The sequence below is a fragment of the Peromyscus eremicus genome, chromosome 11, assembly GCF_949786415.1.
Source record: "Peromyscus eremicus chromosome 11, PerEre_H2_v1, whole genome shotgun sequence".
Lineage (NCBI taxonomy): Eukaryota > Metazoa > Chordata > Mammalia > Rodentia > Cricetidae > Peromyscus > Peromyscus eremicus.
In genome coordinates this window covers 14684406-14702966 of record NC_081427.1, presented here as the reverse complement: position 1 = coordinate 14702966, position 18561 = coordinate 14684406, and positions in this window count along the sequence as shown.

The window sequence follows — 18561 nt, the reverse complement described above, 5'->3', positions numbered from 1 at the left end:
TACGTTTGTATAAAGCTTAATCTCTTCTCCCACACAATTGAAAATCTCACTCCCGTTTTTCACTGCAAGGACTCACTTCCCTTGTATAAATTCAATGCAAACTCTTTTGTCTTCAAAGAAGCAGAACTCCAACTGACTCACTATCAGTGAATATAATACGGTTTACATTATTCTCCTACTGGATAAAACACATACCTATAGATGGTATACAATGAGAAGCATTGGTCAGAAATTATCTCAACGCTTCTATTGACTTTTGCTATCAAAAGTATTTGTTAAGTGCAGCTTAGTGATATACCAGTTTTACTGAACATACTGAAAACAAATAAATGGAGTATCATTAGCAAAATAGCCAGCTTAGAATATTTACGGAGAACAGAACTGTTGAAGTAGCTGAATCACCACGGTTTCTCTCTTCTTTTAACATGTCCTAAAATAGCAAACAAGGGACTATAGATAAGAATAACATATTATAGAAAGCAAAGCTGATTGTTCTTCCAAGGATTTAATGTGACTTCTGTGAGAGAGACAAGAGCCCATTTTTGTCTGTTTGTGCAATGCTGAGATGAATTACACAGGACCTTGGCTAAACCCAAAAGCTTGTATTGACCTGTTCAAAGAGGAAAGCTTGTAACCATGGCAACAGAAGACAAGTGAAATGGGTTTTATCTGCGCTTGTGAATAACATGGAGACATTTCCTCCCTTGGTCTGTGATAAAGATGACAAAAACAACTAAAAATCAACATTTTTCTATCTATAGTTTCTCCTGTTTTAAAATTAATATCATAACTCGAATAAAATTTTTCACAGAGATAGAGTGAGCTGAAGTAGTAGGGGAAGGGAAGTGAGAGAGTAGAAATCACAGTGACAAAAACAAGTAAGAAAAATGTAAACCATATGTAATGCCACTATTGAAACTATTATCTCTTTCTTAGGAACTTGTTCTATTTAACTGCAGCCCAATGTATATATTCCAGAATGCCCAGACATATAAAGATAGACGGAAAAAAATCACCAACCTCACAGAACTGATATGTCTTTTTTCAGCTAGAGTCAAGTGGATTTTGAGTGTACTGTACCTGTGACTAAATACACTATTATTTTGTTCCAAAGTCTGTGGTAATGAATATTGATATTCAATAATGCAGGTTTAATGGTCACTGTGGCTCATTCTGTTGGTTCTTTTCAATCTGAATTAGCATCATATACACAGAAATATAAACCATTTTTACCCAGTGCTTTGTGGCACCACAACTTCGTGAGGTCAATCTATGCAAATCATTCTCATGTCTTCTATTTGAGATTTTTGAGAATACTCTGCCTGCCACTCCATAGAATAATGTATAGCTCTAGTGTTTTGACTATGCTTCACATGAATATTAATTAAACTCCAGTCTCACTCACAGCCTCACTACCATGGCTACTAAAATAAAGAATATGTTAAAAAGCGAAGTTTTTATTACACTTTATTTTAGGAGTGAAATATGGAGGAGGAAATATTGTAGGAGAATTATTGGGTTGATATCCTCAAGTCCTTGTTTTCTAATGTGACTTTCTGAGAAGGATGCAAATGGTTCTTATCTGTGCTATCTAATATGTAGCTTTAAGATACATGTGCATATAAAACCTTGAAATGTATACAGTACAATACAATATATTTTATAAAATTGACAGACTTACCTCGTAATAGTCACAAGTATCCATGGACTACAACTTCAGGCTCCACTCAATACCTTGTTATGTGATCTAAATTGTTGGCTCCTGAGAGTTAAGCTAAAGGGAAAGGAATATTGGAACATAAAAGTGTCGTGGTCACACAGTACCCCTACAAGTCAGAAAACCATAGAAATTGATTACAATCAGTCTTTCATAGAATAAAAACCACCTCATCACCTTTTCTCTGTCCGCTAAGTAGATAGACCTTCTTCTTTCCAGTTATAAATGCTGGTTTCTCGTGGTGTCTAAAACTGTCTACTTTTCCATGTCCCTTGGTTTTTTCCCCGTATAGAAGCAGAGGGAGAAGAGATGCCCTTTGCAGGAGTAGTTATGGAATATGCAAATCTGGGAGGTGCTCCATGGAGCTCTGTTTGCACTTAGCACTGTCACCAGAGACCTCAACTATCTAGCAGGGAGGGTGATTTCTGGCACTCAGCACTGTCCTTAGTGACCTTGAGTTAGTATCCCACAAGATGAGGTCTTGCAGTTAGCACTGTTTTGGGTGACCTTGACTATCAGACAGGGTGAAGTCTTTCTCTAAGCACCTTCTTCAATGACTTCAACTAACTAGTGGGCAGGATGAGTTCTTGTACTGAGCACTGCCATGGATGAACTTGACTAACTTGTTGACAGAATGAGATCTTTCATATTAGTTCCTTCTTCCCTCAGTGAATGCTAAACAGTCTGAGAAATGAAGTTTCTAAAGTGAGCTACAGAACTTAAAAGAATCATTCTCAGATTTATTGATCCTCAGGAAAAGGGGCATCTTTTGAAGGATGAGAGCAGCTCATTACCGTGTGCCCCCTGTTGCCCTTGACCCTTGCCTCTGATGCTATTACCACTATGAACTGCCTTTAGGATGTGACCACGCTTATTTATATTAAATTTAATCCTGTCTCTTATTACAGTTTGGGCTCTCAGAGAAAGGAATAGATATTTTATTCTCTCTACCTCTTGATCATATAGTTATCATCTTTTTCTTTTCGGGAGACAGATGAAAGATACTAAAGAAGTGAATTGCCCTAGGAAGGAATACAATAAGTATCCAAACAATGTGCTACAATGCACTCCTAAAGGTGAAAATGCAATTACTCTGTGGACAGTCATAGATCTTCAAGAATTATTACCCAAAGCTTCTACGAAATTCACTCTAGGTTATAAGTCTATGCAACTGGCTTAGCAAGAGTGATTCTACTGGCACTTTGTTTCTTTAAAAAATATTCTGAAACCACATTGCTTGCATTTTCATAAAAAAAAATCTTTCTGAAATGATATTTTATTTTTCACTCATCTGCTTCCCATTGCCTTCAGCTGGTCAAAATCTGTGCCCAGTTCCTACAGACCATATGCCAAGATTACTCCCCCATTTCTAGCACATAAATTTTTACCATTTTCTCTTTAACTTCCCTATAAATAATCATTTTGTTTCTATCTATTTTGGATGCAAAACAGGCACTAAATGGACTCGATAATTGCATCATATCTTCATGATCATTTTCCTCATTTTTGTTAATATTTTCACTCACCACTTACTGTCTATCATTTATATGTTTCTGAGAATTGCCAAATTTAGGGAGTTAAATGGATTTGGAACCCACTGGTTAAGGCCTTAACCATTATCCACCTGAAACTGAAGGAAAATATGAGTTTATGGTGATATTTTATTTGTACTAAAATGTTATTTGTATGTTAATAAATAAAGTTGCCTGGGAGTCAGAGCTATTAGCAAGCCATAGGAAAGCTGGGCGGTGGTGGTGCATGCCTTTAATCCCAGCACTTGGTAGGCAGGGCTAGGTAGATCTCTGTGTGTTCAAGGATACAGCCAGCATTGGAGACACATGCCTTTAATCTCAATACTAACCATAGAAGACCTGGAGGTCTGTACAGACAGGAGGTCATGTGGTTGGTTTTACAATCAATGAAAAGGCAGAACAGAAACTCTATAAAAAAGTACAGACACAGGAAGTAGGTCTCTTTTGGAGAGGAAGGGTAAGGTTTTTAGCTCTTAGCTCTGACCTCTTGGCTTTCTTGTTTGCATTGGTTCTGTGTTTCTTATTTAATAAGATGGTTGGTTACATCTACGTGAGTTAGTACAACACTTTTGATAGTGTTCAGATAGCAGGTATTCGACTAGAATGGATTAAAATAAGGAACTATTTCCTAAGACTAAATGCCCAAAGTAAAATGCCAGGGTACATGCCAGGAGGGAGTATGCTTAGGATACTGTCACAAGAGCTAAGGATCATGGAGGAAAAATAGTAAAAATTGGAAATTTAAAAGAGAGCCCCAGTTATCGAAACCAGAGAGACTGGTCTGATGGCAGACAGCAGAAAGAACAAATGGAGGAAGGGGTTACTTGATGAAGCTACCACACAGCATGAAATACACAGGAAGGCCACATGATACAGACAGGAAGGTGACTGGAAGGGGAATTTTTTCAGTTCTAGAGCCTTGCAGCTTCCCTCAGATAACGTTCTATCAGCAATGCTGAAGTGGGAGACAGTCAGCAAAGAGGAAATCGAAGGTCTGAGCCCTGCTTTGCAATCACATGGTGGAGAAGGCAGAAAGAAAACTAATGAAGTCTTAAGAATTGCATAAAGCATTCACCAACACACACACACACACACACACACACACACACACACACACACGGTGGGGGGAGTATTCAATAAGTTTGTGAAAGATAGTGTGGCTTGAAATGATTGTGACTCTCTGAATAACAGAAAGATAATACAGCCCCCTTCCCCCTCCCCATGAGAGCAAATCTTGTTTTTTTTTTTTCATTTTCTTCCATTCTTTGGCAAATTACAGTCTCACTAACATCATGGCATCATAATGTAAATATCAAGGCGTCACAGTCTTCAGAATACTATTCCCCTCCCCACAGACAGTCTGAATTCACCTGAATCTTTTTTCTGTCTATGTCTGAACCTTGAATAGTCTTTATAAAGCAGTGAAAGTGCATACATCTTTTGCCATGGCAATCTCATTTGGGAAACTGTAAACGGCCCCACGGCTGGGCAAATGCTTCCTTCATCCCAGGATTCTCATTGCCTGGCACTGAGCCTGGAACATCAGGCGTCCTACTGTTGGGTGAATTCACTGAATCTCCATCTGTTTGGAAAACAGGTTCAACTGAATCAAACAGGTGAACATGTCCAGTTGATTCCAATGATTTGTTCTCACTTTGAGACAATAGAGCTAAATATTCAAATGTTGGGATTCTGAGTTTTAAAAAAATCATAAAATTCATATACTTACCAAGACTGAAAATGGAATTACTTATTTACATGGAAACATACATATACATACAGTGAAATCTGAATATACATATATATACATGGATATATATATACATGGATATATATTTTATGTGTATGTTAATTTACATTTTGCTAAGTTATTTTCCTAAAATTTCAATGATGGGTTTCATATATTTGTTAAATATAAAATTATTTTGTAAAAATTCATGTTTAAGAACTCAAAAAAGTAAAATAATATGTGGTCACTCTTCTTAGATGTTAAACAAATTATTCAGGCAACACTTAGCCTAGGCAATTTTATTCTCAACTTAGAAGATGATGTATCTTGTTAAAATTCTATCCATTGGTAAATGCTATTGAAAACAATGTTGCAGAAGACCCAATAAAATCATTTAATAAGCAATAAAATATCATAATGAAAATAATACTTAGCATGTCAAAATACCAAATAGAATGAGAAGTAGAACAAAAGTAAGTGGACAGTAATAGTAGGATTCACAATTATGTAACTAATTTTTATAGAAAATTGAGTATTAAAATATGTCTTGATGATTCTTCTTTGATTGTCATGCCCAACAGTTCATATTATGAATCCATACCTGTACAAGTATTTATTGAAAAAATATTGATTGATCATCTAGCTACATGAAAGCATAAGTAAAATCTAGTGATAAATATTAGCAGTGGTGGGTTCTCTATACCCTCTAAACTTATATTTTAATGGTTTTTACATTTTTCTTTACTTATTTCTCTTTATGTATATAGTTGTGTTGCCTGTATACATGTCTGTGTCCCATGTGTGTAAAGTGTCCACATAGGCCAGAAGATGGCAATGGATCCTCTGGGACTAGAACTACAGAAAGCTGAGAACTACCAGGTAGGCACTGGAGAATTATTGTTTTCATGAAGATTCATCTCACTAGCCCCTATTTTCCCCTATTTTCACATTTTTATGTATGTAAATTAGTTTCACAAGAATTAAGTTCTGAAAATTAAAGGCAATATAGAGGAAATGGACAGAGTGCTGTAATACATGGCAAAGGCTAATAGGACTTTAGATCCAGAAAACAGCACAGAGATCTAAGATACAAAATAAGGTGGGTGCATTTAGTCTGAATGGGTGTGTCTGAAGTTTAGGGAAGTTTGTGGGAGAAGCTGTGAGGGAGGAAGGCATGGAATCAAACAAGTGATGCACATTAAGTTGTGCTTTGCATTTTATTGTAATTGGAAACTAGTAAACAGAAGAATGATACCATATGACAGATATTAAAAACAGGATTCTTGTCATTTTAGTGTAGAATAGATTACAGGAGCCATGGGTAGATTCAGAATGTCCAGACAAAAGACTAATTTACTACTGCCTGCTGAGATCATTTGCCTTTCAATACTGTCCTGGCAGTAGAGATAGAAGTAATTTCTGGAACCGTAATGTGTTTTGGTTCTAGAACTATGACAAGGCTAATTTGGCTGGGAGTTAGGAAAAGCTGTAAAATCAAGGATAATTCTTGAATTTGAAATTGAGTCACTAATAAGATGATGAATATTGTGCAATAAATGGATTAAATTGTTGAAAAAATAAAATTTAAGGATTAGAGATGGTTGAAAAAGAGTATAGAATGTTTCAGTCAGAACAGAAATGCAAATTTAATATGTTTTAGCACATCAGAAAATAGATACGGTGATAGATTCAAAGAGGGCGCTGCATAAAATCAATCTGCATGAAGAAGTGAGTCATGTGAGATGGTCCTTCAAGGAATATTAGAAGACTTTTTTAAAAAATAAAATTTATAATAATAGAGTAATTTTGAATAAATGAAGGTTGGAATGAAGGTAAAAAGTCAAGTCATGTATGTAAGGGTACAGTAGTTTCATGTACTTGTAATACTGGAGTCAGACGACTTCCACAAGAAAGTCTGGGTCTGATAGTTTTAAGAGGCTGGCCCTTGTGGACTAAAATGGGGTAAGATGAAGCATAAAGAACTTTCTTGAGAATGTTGTTGGTATACAGTGATAGAGTGGAGTGCAGAGTGGGAAAACAAAGGACTCTACTCACTGTCTAGGACAAATGTCTCTGCAAAGGCATCACTGAAGACTCTCACCTGTCAAGCTCCATGTGTCCATTTTCAACATTTACACTCAGCCCAGACATTGGACCCTGCCTCTGTGCCTCCCTTCACTCTCTACTGCCTTTCTGAACCTACATCTTAAAATACTCACAGGGTCCTCTTTGTCTGTTCTGTTCCAACACTCAGCTCCACCTCACCGGACCATGACCACTGCCTGGGATTCGAACCACTGAAGAACATTGCACAAGCCCCAAATCATGCATCACCTATACATGCTAAAGGTAAAATGCTCTGCTTCCATTTTTCAAAATTTTCCAAATCAAATGATGCCACAAACTTCTTTCTTTGAGAGGCAGAGAAGACTGATACGCTTAAATCAAGAGACATAAAGGCAAAAGACTCAAACTTGTGTATTAGAAATCATGTTAGTAAACCAAAAATACTTTGTAAGATATCTTCACTGAATTTCAAAAAGTAAGCAGGGCCCCTTTTCTAGTTTACTTGAAACAAACCTGTTTGATATTACCTGAGGTGAAGGGTGTATAAGAAAGTAAGATTGTGAACAAAGCAAATAGCTTTACTTTGAAAAACTTAATTTGTTTTACCATGCAGGACAGGTACAAAAGTTTTTAAAAAAGATATTTTTCCTATGGTTGCTTAAAGCATGAATGACAGAAAATGTGACAAGGTGTTATGTAGCTAGAGTTTTCCTGCCTGGCCCATGGTCAGGGCAAATCTCTCTCACCTGCCAGTCCCACAGCCATTCAGACCCAACCAAGTAAACACAGAGACTTACATTGCTTACAAACTGTATGGCCGTGGCAGGCTTCTTGCTAACTGTTCTTACAGCTTAAATTAATCCATTTCCATAAATCTATACCTTGCCACATGGCTCGTGGCTTACCGGCATCTTCACATGCAGCTTGTCATGGTGGCGGCTGGCAGTGTCCTCTCTCAGCCTTCCACTTCCCAGAATTCTTCTCCTTGTCCCACCTATACTTCCTGCCTAGCCAATGGCCAATCAGTGATTTATTTACTGACCAATCAGCAACACACTTGACATACAGACCATCCCACAGCAGTGTTAGGAGAAGAAATACAAGTAGAACACAATTTGTATGTTTTTAATCACAAAACTAGACTATTTATGATATTAATCTGAGCCAAATCCATGTATCCATGCATAGTTTTTATTTATTTTTAAATTTTCCATGCAATAGATGTTGGTCATATTCTTTCACAAACACACACTCCTCTATCTATGCAACTTCAATCTCTCTCTTAAAACAAAGCAAAACAAAAAAATAAAAACAAACCATGGGGTCTGACTGGTGTTGGCCAACTATGCAATCTGCCCTGGAGTGTGTTATATGCCCAGTGACAGTTACTGGAGAAAACTGCTTTTCTCTTTCTCGGTGGATACCAATTACACATAGCTTCTTGGTTAGGAGTAGGATTTTTGTGTCCACTTCCCATTTTTTGGTGCTGGAATTTTGTCTTGCTTGAACCTGTGCAGGTCTTGTGCATGTTGTCCATCTCTGTGAGTTTATATGTGCATCAATCATGTCATGTTTAGGAGACACTAAACCATCATCTTTGGTTCTTAGAATGTTTTTGCCTTCTCTTCTGCATGGATCCCTGAGCCTTGATGGAAAGTGTGTTTTATAGACATTCCCTTTACTTCCGAGGACTCCAAAGTCTCTGTACATTGTTTAGTTATGAATCTCTGTGTCAATTACTATCTATAAAAATAAGCTTCTCTGATGAGGTTTGAGTGATGCATTGATTTATGGATGTAGTTATATGTCAGTAGGGGATCATTTTGTTGCAGTTTTCATTTAGCCAAGTAATTGTAGTAGGATTCCTCTAGGATCCATGACCTTTCTAGTCTCAGGTTCTTGGCCTCATTAACAGTGTCAGATATGGGGTCCAACTCATGGAACTGGCCTTAAATCTAATACAAAATGTGCAAGGTTATGCCCTCAACATTCATGCCACTATTGTACCAGTGGGCATATCTTACAGGCAGGTCACTCTTGTAGATCACAGGGTTCATAGACAAGTGAGACTGATGACTTGTTTTCTCAACCAGTAGCATGTATAGTACTTTCCAACAATATGAATGCTAGTCAATAGGGAACTGACCTACTGAACTAATTTGAACACCAGCTTGGTTTCTCCATATTGATGAAATAAATATGTGGTGTCATCAGCAATAGGATCTTATCATTGGGTATCTGAGGGTAATAAATAGCACTGACAATACCCTGTAATGCTTGTGGGAAAGGTCTACAAGGCTGACCTGGCTACAGATTCAAAAAAGATGGAGCCTATATTGTGTGTGGGGGGGGTGGGGGGGGTATTTAGTAGCATATGGTGTTTCCTAAGTGAAATAGCTCAGATCCAGATAGACAAACATTGCATTTTTTCTCTTATACATTAGCTTTAAGGTTTAAATATGTGTGTTTCATTCAGAATATCTACAGAGGTTAGGTAGGGACCATGCAGGAGGGTGTCTTAGTTATTTTCTATTTCTATGGTAAAACACTATGACCAAGGCAACTTATACAAGAGAATATTTAGTTGGGCTTACAGTTTCAGAGGGATAAAGTCCATAATTGTGGAGCAATTCCATGATGGTAAGAAGAGCCAATAGCTCACATCTCAAAATCCGCAAACAAAAGGCAAAGAGGGCACACTGGAAATAATACAAGTCTTTTGAACCCTCAAAGTCTACCCCCAGTGACATACCTCCTTCAACACATTCCTCCCTCCAAGCCACATCTCCTAAATCTTACCAAGTGGAGCACAAGTTCTCAACTGTACGAGCCTATGTGGGTCATCCAGAGGGGTTTTTCCAGGGAAGGAGAAACAGACTATAGTTTTATAAACAGATAGAGGGGAAATTAGAATGGAAGGGTTAAATAGGGCAGGTCATGGGAGGACAGGGTAGAGAGGGAATTTGGGGAGGGACAGCTAACACGAAAGACTTTTTGAAAGGCCATGTGGAAATCTACAATAGTAGAAGCTTCCTAAAAAGTGCATGTGTATGAATGGCATTTAAATGGAGCTTCCATACAATGGGGGAGAGAATGCCTCTCAACATGAATCCAGTTTAAACAAGAATTCCAGCAAAACTTCCTCTCACCAACCAATCAGGCTATTATAATTATAGTAAGAAAGGCATCATCTTGCCCCTTGCCAGCCATTTTCTTGGCCTTCAATATTAGTACTTACACAATTGTATTCACTTAATATATTGTAACTATTCATTTTTTTTATCTTTTAACAAATACAATTTAAACACAGAAACAAAAATATTATGTATCTATGTATCTACAGAACTCTTTTTAACCTAGATGTTCTTAGCTTTGTAGGGTTCTGTGAATTGGGTGTCTGTGGGGTACCTGAAGAGACTTACAAACTATAAATTAGACTACATTTGGCGACAGAATGGCATATTTGTTGGTTGTGAGCAATTTCCACAGTAGGACCCAATAAATTCATATAGTAGACTGGGGTACCTGTTATGACCCCAGATTGACTGCAGTTACTTGTCTGGAATTGTTTGAGAAGACATTTATTGTCATTTTTCTCTATATAGTACTAGTAATTTAGTCAGTGGATGTACATGGATTGAAGAAGGATGAATCAAATGCTCCCTGAACAGGTAAGATCTAAAAGAGAAAAATGTCTTAAAATTTGAGCATTTTATCAACTCTTTGTCCAGGTTGGTAAATTAATCTAAGTGTATTAAATCTGGGTGTTTAAGAAATGTGTCCTTGTCCATCAACCAGATGAATGTGTTTTAAAATTGGGCCTCAAAAAGCATTGCTAAAATTTCTGAAAATACTAGGTAACCTGAGAAAAAGAAAGGCGACAATTTTAAAAGTCCCGATGTATATAGACTTTTGAATGTGCATTTGAATGGAATGCAAAATCCATCCATGTTCTAAGATGAGCCTCTAATAAACACATTGAGTTTGAAATAAAAGTCTCTCCCACTTATATTTAGCTGGGGTCTATTTGTTGAGCTCTCCGGTTTGGGCCTCGCCAATATGACCTGGTCCCTCTTCAGTGTTTGTCTAGCTCAGCGGGTGTGTGTTGGTAGCTACATTAATTCTTTTACTAGAGTGGATATTCCAGTAAGAAAGCAATCCTCCCTGCAGTGTTCCATGGCAGCAGTCACCTTACAAAACTAAACTACTTTTATCTTAGCAACTGCCTGAATGCAATATTTTAATTTCATATCTCTTACAAAGAAAAACATACAACATCTCTGGAAGAGTTTTAATCTGCCTCAGTTTATAAGGAGCACATGACATCCTACTTTTCTCAAGAAAGTCCTTGCCTAATGTTAGGGAGACAACAAGTGCATCTTCCTTAACACAAATAAGACTGAAGTGAGAAGAGCAAATTAGTAAGAACTGCAAAATATTCTGCAAATCTTGCCCATGTTTCTTTCTATAAACAACTCACCCACATCTCCAAATAATTAATTAACTACAGAGGACATCTTGTTACTGTGCAGTGAGTTATAATCTATGGTTCAATAGAATGTACCTTTCTCTTGCAATCAATTCTCAAATGTCAGGATTTGCATCCTTATTCATTTCAGCTGTTGTCTGAAGTAGATGTTTGTCCATATATCTGCTATAAATTATATCTCATTTTTTACTGATAGTAGATATCCCTACATTCAAGCTAATCTTCCACTTTTTCTGGATCAGATAAATTCTCAGCTTATAATTTCAAGGCATTAAGCTGAATATTGACTCCTGGCACCAAAGTTTACTACGTATGTAGACTTGGAAAAGCTGGACAATATTTAATATTATAGATTTCTCACTTAAAATAGTTATATGTATCATATTTGATTCATGAAATGAACATAGAATTGAAGTAAACTTGTGTGTATTAATTATATTAATACAGACTGTTCATTTTTTCCACCTCAAGACACATTTCTTATCTTTGTATACTAACTAAAAACTTACTTTCCATCTATAAAATTGCATTGTTTGAAAGCATACATTTTTGCCACAAAGAAATTATTTTATACTAAACACAAAACAAATCTTGGTCCTTTAGGCCATATTCTTTTATACATTCTGTCACTACAATTTCCTAGAATTCTTGTGATCTCTCTTGCACAGAAGATCTTAACTTAGGACTCCAAATATTTTTGGCAACTCCAGCTTTCATTTGTGAGGCTCCTTACCCTGTAGCTCTTCTCAGTCAAGTACTTGCAGGTATGAAATTTCCAGATGATCTTTAATGCCATTCAGTCTCAAATTCTATGCATAGATTTTGCACAGATATTTTGGAGACATGGACTATCCCTAAGTGCAGTCGGTCCTCATCTTGCCCTACTTTGGAAATTAGCCATGATAATAAATATGTCTTTCTTTTGACAAACTTCAGATATCACATTGATGCCAATGTATAAAACTTATCAAAATAAAAAGCACCTAGGTAGAAATAATATTAGTAATTTATGTCTCTTTCCCTCTTGTCATAATGTGGAAGTTTTTAAAAGTTTCTTATTCATTTCAAAGGAGGAAATTACATTTTCTGGATGTAAATTGTGATTTTCTGAAGGCATTTTTTTTATTTGCGGTGTGCAAAATCAAATTCTTAAGGTACGTGTTATAATAATATCTGCCTTTCTTTCTTGTACTTGAATAGAGAATTTAGTCTAAAATTCCTGAGTAATTCTTCAAGTGTTGTCTTGTGAATAAAAGCTTAAAGAAACTCTACCTTATATTGAACCTCCTGCAAAGCTAATTATGTGATTACAACTTCAGTGACTGTAAAGAAGTTGGAATATTGCAGCCCAAGTGTTAAATTTCATTTTATCCTGGTTTAACTCAGTGGGTCATAGAGCAAAATGAATATGTGAGAGAGAAAGGAGGTAGACAGACAGACAGATGGTGGTGTGAGCAGCGATTATGCCTTGTACAAATAGGTGAAATTGTCTAAAAAAAAAATTAGTTAATAAACAGAAAGCTGTTACCGGGCGGTGGTGGCACATGCCTTTAATCCCAGCACTTGGGAGGTAGAGGCAGGCGGATCGCTGTGAGTTCGAGGCCAGCTGGGTCTACAGAGCGAGATCCAGGACAGGCACCAAAACTACACAGAGAAACCCTGTCTTGAAAAACCAAAAAACAAAAAAAAAAAAAGAAAAGAAGAAAAAACAGAAAGCTATCAATTTTATAATATATTTCAAATACCATTACACATTAATTTTTATATTTTATAATATTTCTTTATTTTGATAATTTTATACATATATATAATGAAATATGGTCGTGTTCACCCATTTTCCTTCCCCAATTTTCCCATATCCCTTTAAATATGCTCCCATAGCAACTGTGTTTTGTTTTTCATAACTCATTAAGCCTAGCTAGTACTGTTTATATGTGCATGGGTATGAGGCCATACATGACATGACTAGGAAATGGGTTATTCATTAAGATTCTTTTCTGTGTTTACATATCCCACAACTGTGCACCTTGAGTCTTAATGACCCAACACTGATAGACATGCCATGAAAACTCTTACCTGTGTATCTCTTGATAATGGGACAATTTAAAATTGTTGTCAAGGTAGTCATGGGAAGATTGATGCAAGGTCAGTCTAGGTGGATTTATATAATAATCATTGATACCATTTACAATATATCTACCCCAGCAGAACGTGCAGATCTCTTGGCTATCTCTCAAAATATACCATATCTAAAATTTTTTAATAGTTAATTTATTAGAGAAGAGAAAGAATAAATGTTTATTTCAGTTATTTCCAGGTCATGGAAGAAAAGATTTTGTCAGTCTTTGGATCATTAGGAAGCAAGAAAAAAGAATATTGATTTATGTGCAAAAAAACAACAAAAAAACCATATTGTTTAGCTGATATATTAAAATTAACCTTTTTTTGCACAGGAAGTCAAGTTTGGGGATATACTTGCAAAATGAAAGAATATTCTTGCCAGTACAAGTCATAATTTCAACACAGAGTATTTTTTCAAGAATACTTTTGAGACATAGTCAGCAGAGATATTTATTTGAAGGCTCATTGCATCTTTTAATTCCTGACGGTTGTGATAGTTAATTTCTAAAAGTAATGGCAGATACAATGAAAAATAAATGCTACCATAGGAAAACAATATTGATGATTTATGTATTTGATCCAGTGGCAGAGTGATTCGGCAGTTTTGATAGGCCTGCCAACAAAAACTGGCATAAAAAAAAATGGAGGTAGGGAAAGTAATTTATTGTATAATAAAAACACTAGATAAGATCTTATTCCTGTGATCCTAGCAGGGGAAAGAGAGCCAATTTGATGGCAATATTTTAGAAAAAAAGTATTCAGAAAAAAAATGGACATATTTAATTACCCTTTACATTACATGACACAGAAGTTTCATGAACTGCATGAGTAAGTCCAAGAGGTTGGATCAGGAAAATGCTGTAGTCATTAAAATGATTCCTTGGCTGCCACAGAGGTTCACCTGATTGTGCCCCTTCGAGTTTCCATCCTTTATGCCTGTTCATCCTATAGTTAGCACCAACACTACTTCATGATATTTATATATGTTATATAAAATGACAGCATTGCATATGAAATTTTACTGTATCAAATATTTGAGAGAAGCATATTGTGACTTGGACAGTCAAGAAAAGAGCCTAGTTGTATAAAAATTGAATTCAGCGGGTATTATTTAAAATATTGTATGTACTATGACCACACAGATAATCGAAAAACAAGAACGAAGATATTTTTGCTCCTGTTCCATAATGAACAATGACAGCTATGTTTTCTTTTGTCACATGCAATTCTATTAACAGAGTCATTTTTATTACACCAAGAATTTACTTTAATCTTTTCTAGATGTAGCATGGCACACACAAGCACATCAAGTCCTGTTTTATTTTGTGATTTTGCAGCATTGAATAATTAGGGCTAGATGTTACTCAGCTGAGAATTATAGCATTTTACAGTGAACTACAAGTGCATTTAGAAAAGGAATAGCCTCAGTGACTTTACTTTCCAAACTGCTATCCATAATAAATGCAAATTTTCTTCTGAATTTTAACTAATTATACAAGAAATTAGCGTGATGCAAGATGTTAAATCTCCAAATGGGAAAACGCTGGAAAGACTTTAATTCAATAATAAAATTGTTATTAAATTGCTCATGTTTTTACTGAATATTCCCTGGAGCAGTTATTTAATTTAATTTTTGTTTTTGCATATAATGGTTGCCTAAAAATATTAACCTGAAGTATAGCTACTCAGATATGGATTCCTTGGGGTTACCAAGGCAACCATTTCTTAGACATTCACACAAATAAACTGCAGACAGTGGGAGGAAACACCATAAATATAGAAATTATCCTACTGGATATGCTGTTGCTATGAGACAAGATTTCCTGTGGCCATACATGCCCTGAAGAAGCACAGACACATGAGGACAAGATATTGTACATGACAGATGCAACTTGGGAAATTACTACTTTACTCAGAATGTGAGAAGTAAGAGTGGGAAGGTCACGATTTAAAGTTGTAAACATGAATATCCAGAGTATGTGTGGTCATAATGACTAGACACTACTCCAGTGCTGAAGACAGAGCAGGGAGCCAAGGGACCTAGGTGATGCCTTTCTGAATTATTTATTGGTAAGAAATAAAGATAATTAATTAGCAATGTAATGAGATAAATGATAGCATCTTTGATTGTGATGAATAAAATTTATGGAATGATTTGAGAATGGGCATGTATGTGGAGTTGGTCTACAAGGGTTTTCTTAATTAAATCTGAAGACAAGGATTGCAAGGAAGTGAGCAATGTGAATAATTGATAGAAAATTGGAAAGCATAAATTTGATTAATTTTTATTTCTTTAAAATATTTTTCTTTTTTGCATCCCTCTGCATCCCTACTCATATCATATTTTTAAAAAGATGACATTAGAGCTGGGCAGTGGTGATGCATGCCTTTTAATTCCAGCACTCAGGAGGCAGAGGCAGGTGAATCACTTTGAGTTCGAGGTCTACAGAGCGAGTTCTGGGACAGGCTGTAAAGCTACACAGAGAAACCCTGTCTCAGAAAACAAACAAACAAACAAACAAAAGAAAGTGACATTAAGAGGAAAAAAGAGGGGCTGGAGAGATGGCTCAGAGGTTAAGAACACTGACTGCTCTTCCAGAGGTCCTGAGTTCAATTCCCAGCACCCACATGGTGGCTCACAACCATCTGTAATGAGATCTGGTACCGTCTTCTGTATACATAATAAAAAAAAAAAAAGAGGAAAAAAGATGAATTGGAAGGACACAAGGTGGAATATAGGGTATCAGGGGTATGGGTAGGTGAGGGAGAAGGAAAATCAGTAAAACACTTTGTTAAAAAATGCCATAATGGTATCTGCCACCTTATATGCTATTTGAGAATTAAAACATTTTCCTTATAAGGAACAAGTCAGCCATTTAAAGAGCATTGAGAGAAGATTTCCAGCAGAGTAGTGACTGAAAGGCCCTGAAGTTAGGCAACTATTATTAATGATGTACTATGGAATCGAATATTCATGTTGGAACTTAGTGAGGATGGAGTTTTAATAGAGCAGAAGGAAGCTTAAATTTAAAGTGGAATGGAGAGAAAAATACAAACAGCAAAGGGTTTGTAGTCTTTTTTTTTTTTTTTTTTTTTTCGTTTTTCGAGACAGGGTTTCTCTGTGTAGCTTTGCGCCTTTCCTGGAACTCGCTTTGGAGACCAGGCTGGCCTCGAACTCACAAAGATCCGCCTGCCTCTGCCTCCCGAGTGCTGGGATTAAAGGCGTGCGCCACCACCGCCCGGCCGGGTTTGTATTCTAATGGAGATAAAAGGCCTGATCACCCACCCCTTTCTCCAGGTAACAATCTCAGACTCCAGTCACCAGCTCCACACTTCCCCTCTGCCTGCCTGAGGACCCTGTTCCATGCCAGTCTGTCCACGGTTCCTCTCCAGACACTTGAGAACTGGCTATGTGCCCGTTATAATTCTGTAGATGGTCTGCTCCCTCAGAAACTCCACTTAACCCTCACTGAGCTAGGACTGCATTTGACTCCCCATTCAAAAATTAACAGAGTTGTTCCAAAACCAAGCTATAAGTCACAAGCAAGTAAGAGTGTAGACTGCTTAGCTGAGTCAGTGGACCATGTGCTGGTGTCCTCCATCCGCTCTGACTCCTACAGTCTTTTCTCCTCCTCTTCCATCATGTTCCTTGAATTCCAAGGGGAGGGACCCAATAGAAACTTCTCTCCAGATGAAACTCTTTTCCTTCTATTGGGTTGCTTTTTCCAGCCTCAGTATGAGAGCTTCCATCTTGTCATACTGTCTTGTTTTGTCCTGTCTGATTGTCATTTCCTGGAGACTTGTACTTTTCTGAACAGGAAATGGAGGAAGAGTGGATCTGGGTGAGAGAGAAGTGGGTGAGGGGAGTTAGGAAGAGTGAAGGGAGAGGAAACTGTGGTTGGGATGTACTGTACTCAAGAAGAATATTTTCAATAAAAAAAATAATATGCACTGCTCTTAGTGAGGTCTGAGTTTTCAAGTTGGGGTGACAGCAATCAGAGACCCATATACTCAACAAAGAGAAAAACAGACATATATGTACCAGGAACCTCTCTCTACCAATGACTGCTGGGACCCATTGCAAAGCACAAACAAGACGAATACCTTCTATAAAAATTAGTACTCCTCTAGTAATGTTCGCTGGAAAGCAACTCAAGTGACATGTAAGACAATGATTTCAAAATGCTAATAGTAAAGATGTTCAAGAAATTCAAAGAGTATATGAATAAATGCCTTAAAGAAGATAATAGTACAACAAACAGTTGGATAACATATTGAAAACAACTCAAGTTAAGATAATATAATTTAGTATAGAGATATAGTCTTTGATGAGAAACCAAACTGAATTCAAATTTGAACTTTAAATTTCAGGAAGCAAATTAAAAAGCTTTAAAAAAATCCCAATTAGTAAATTAGGTCAAACAGAAGAAAGAATACCACTTCTTGAAGACAAGGTAAAAGAATTGGATCACTCAGTGTCCTGGGCAATTTTACTTATGTCAATTTGACACATGCTAAGGTCATCTGAGAGGAAGAATCGCAATTAAGAAAATGTCTACATAAGATCAGGCTGTAAATAAGCCTGTATGGCATTTTCTTAATTACTGATTGATGAAGGAGGGCCTAGCCCATTGTGGGTGGGGCCATCCCTGGGCTGGTGGTCCTGGGTTCTATAATAAAGCAGGCTAAGCAAGCCATGAGGAGCAAGCCAGTAAGCAGCACTCCTCCATGGCCCCTGCATCAGCTCCTGCCTCCAAGTTCCTGCAGTGTTTGAGTTCCTGTACTTATTTCCTTCAATGATGAACTGCAATATGGAAGCATGAGCTGAATAAACCCTCACCTCCCCAAGTCACTTTGGTCATGGTGTTTCATCACTGCAATAGAAAACCTAACTAAGACAAAAATC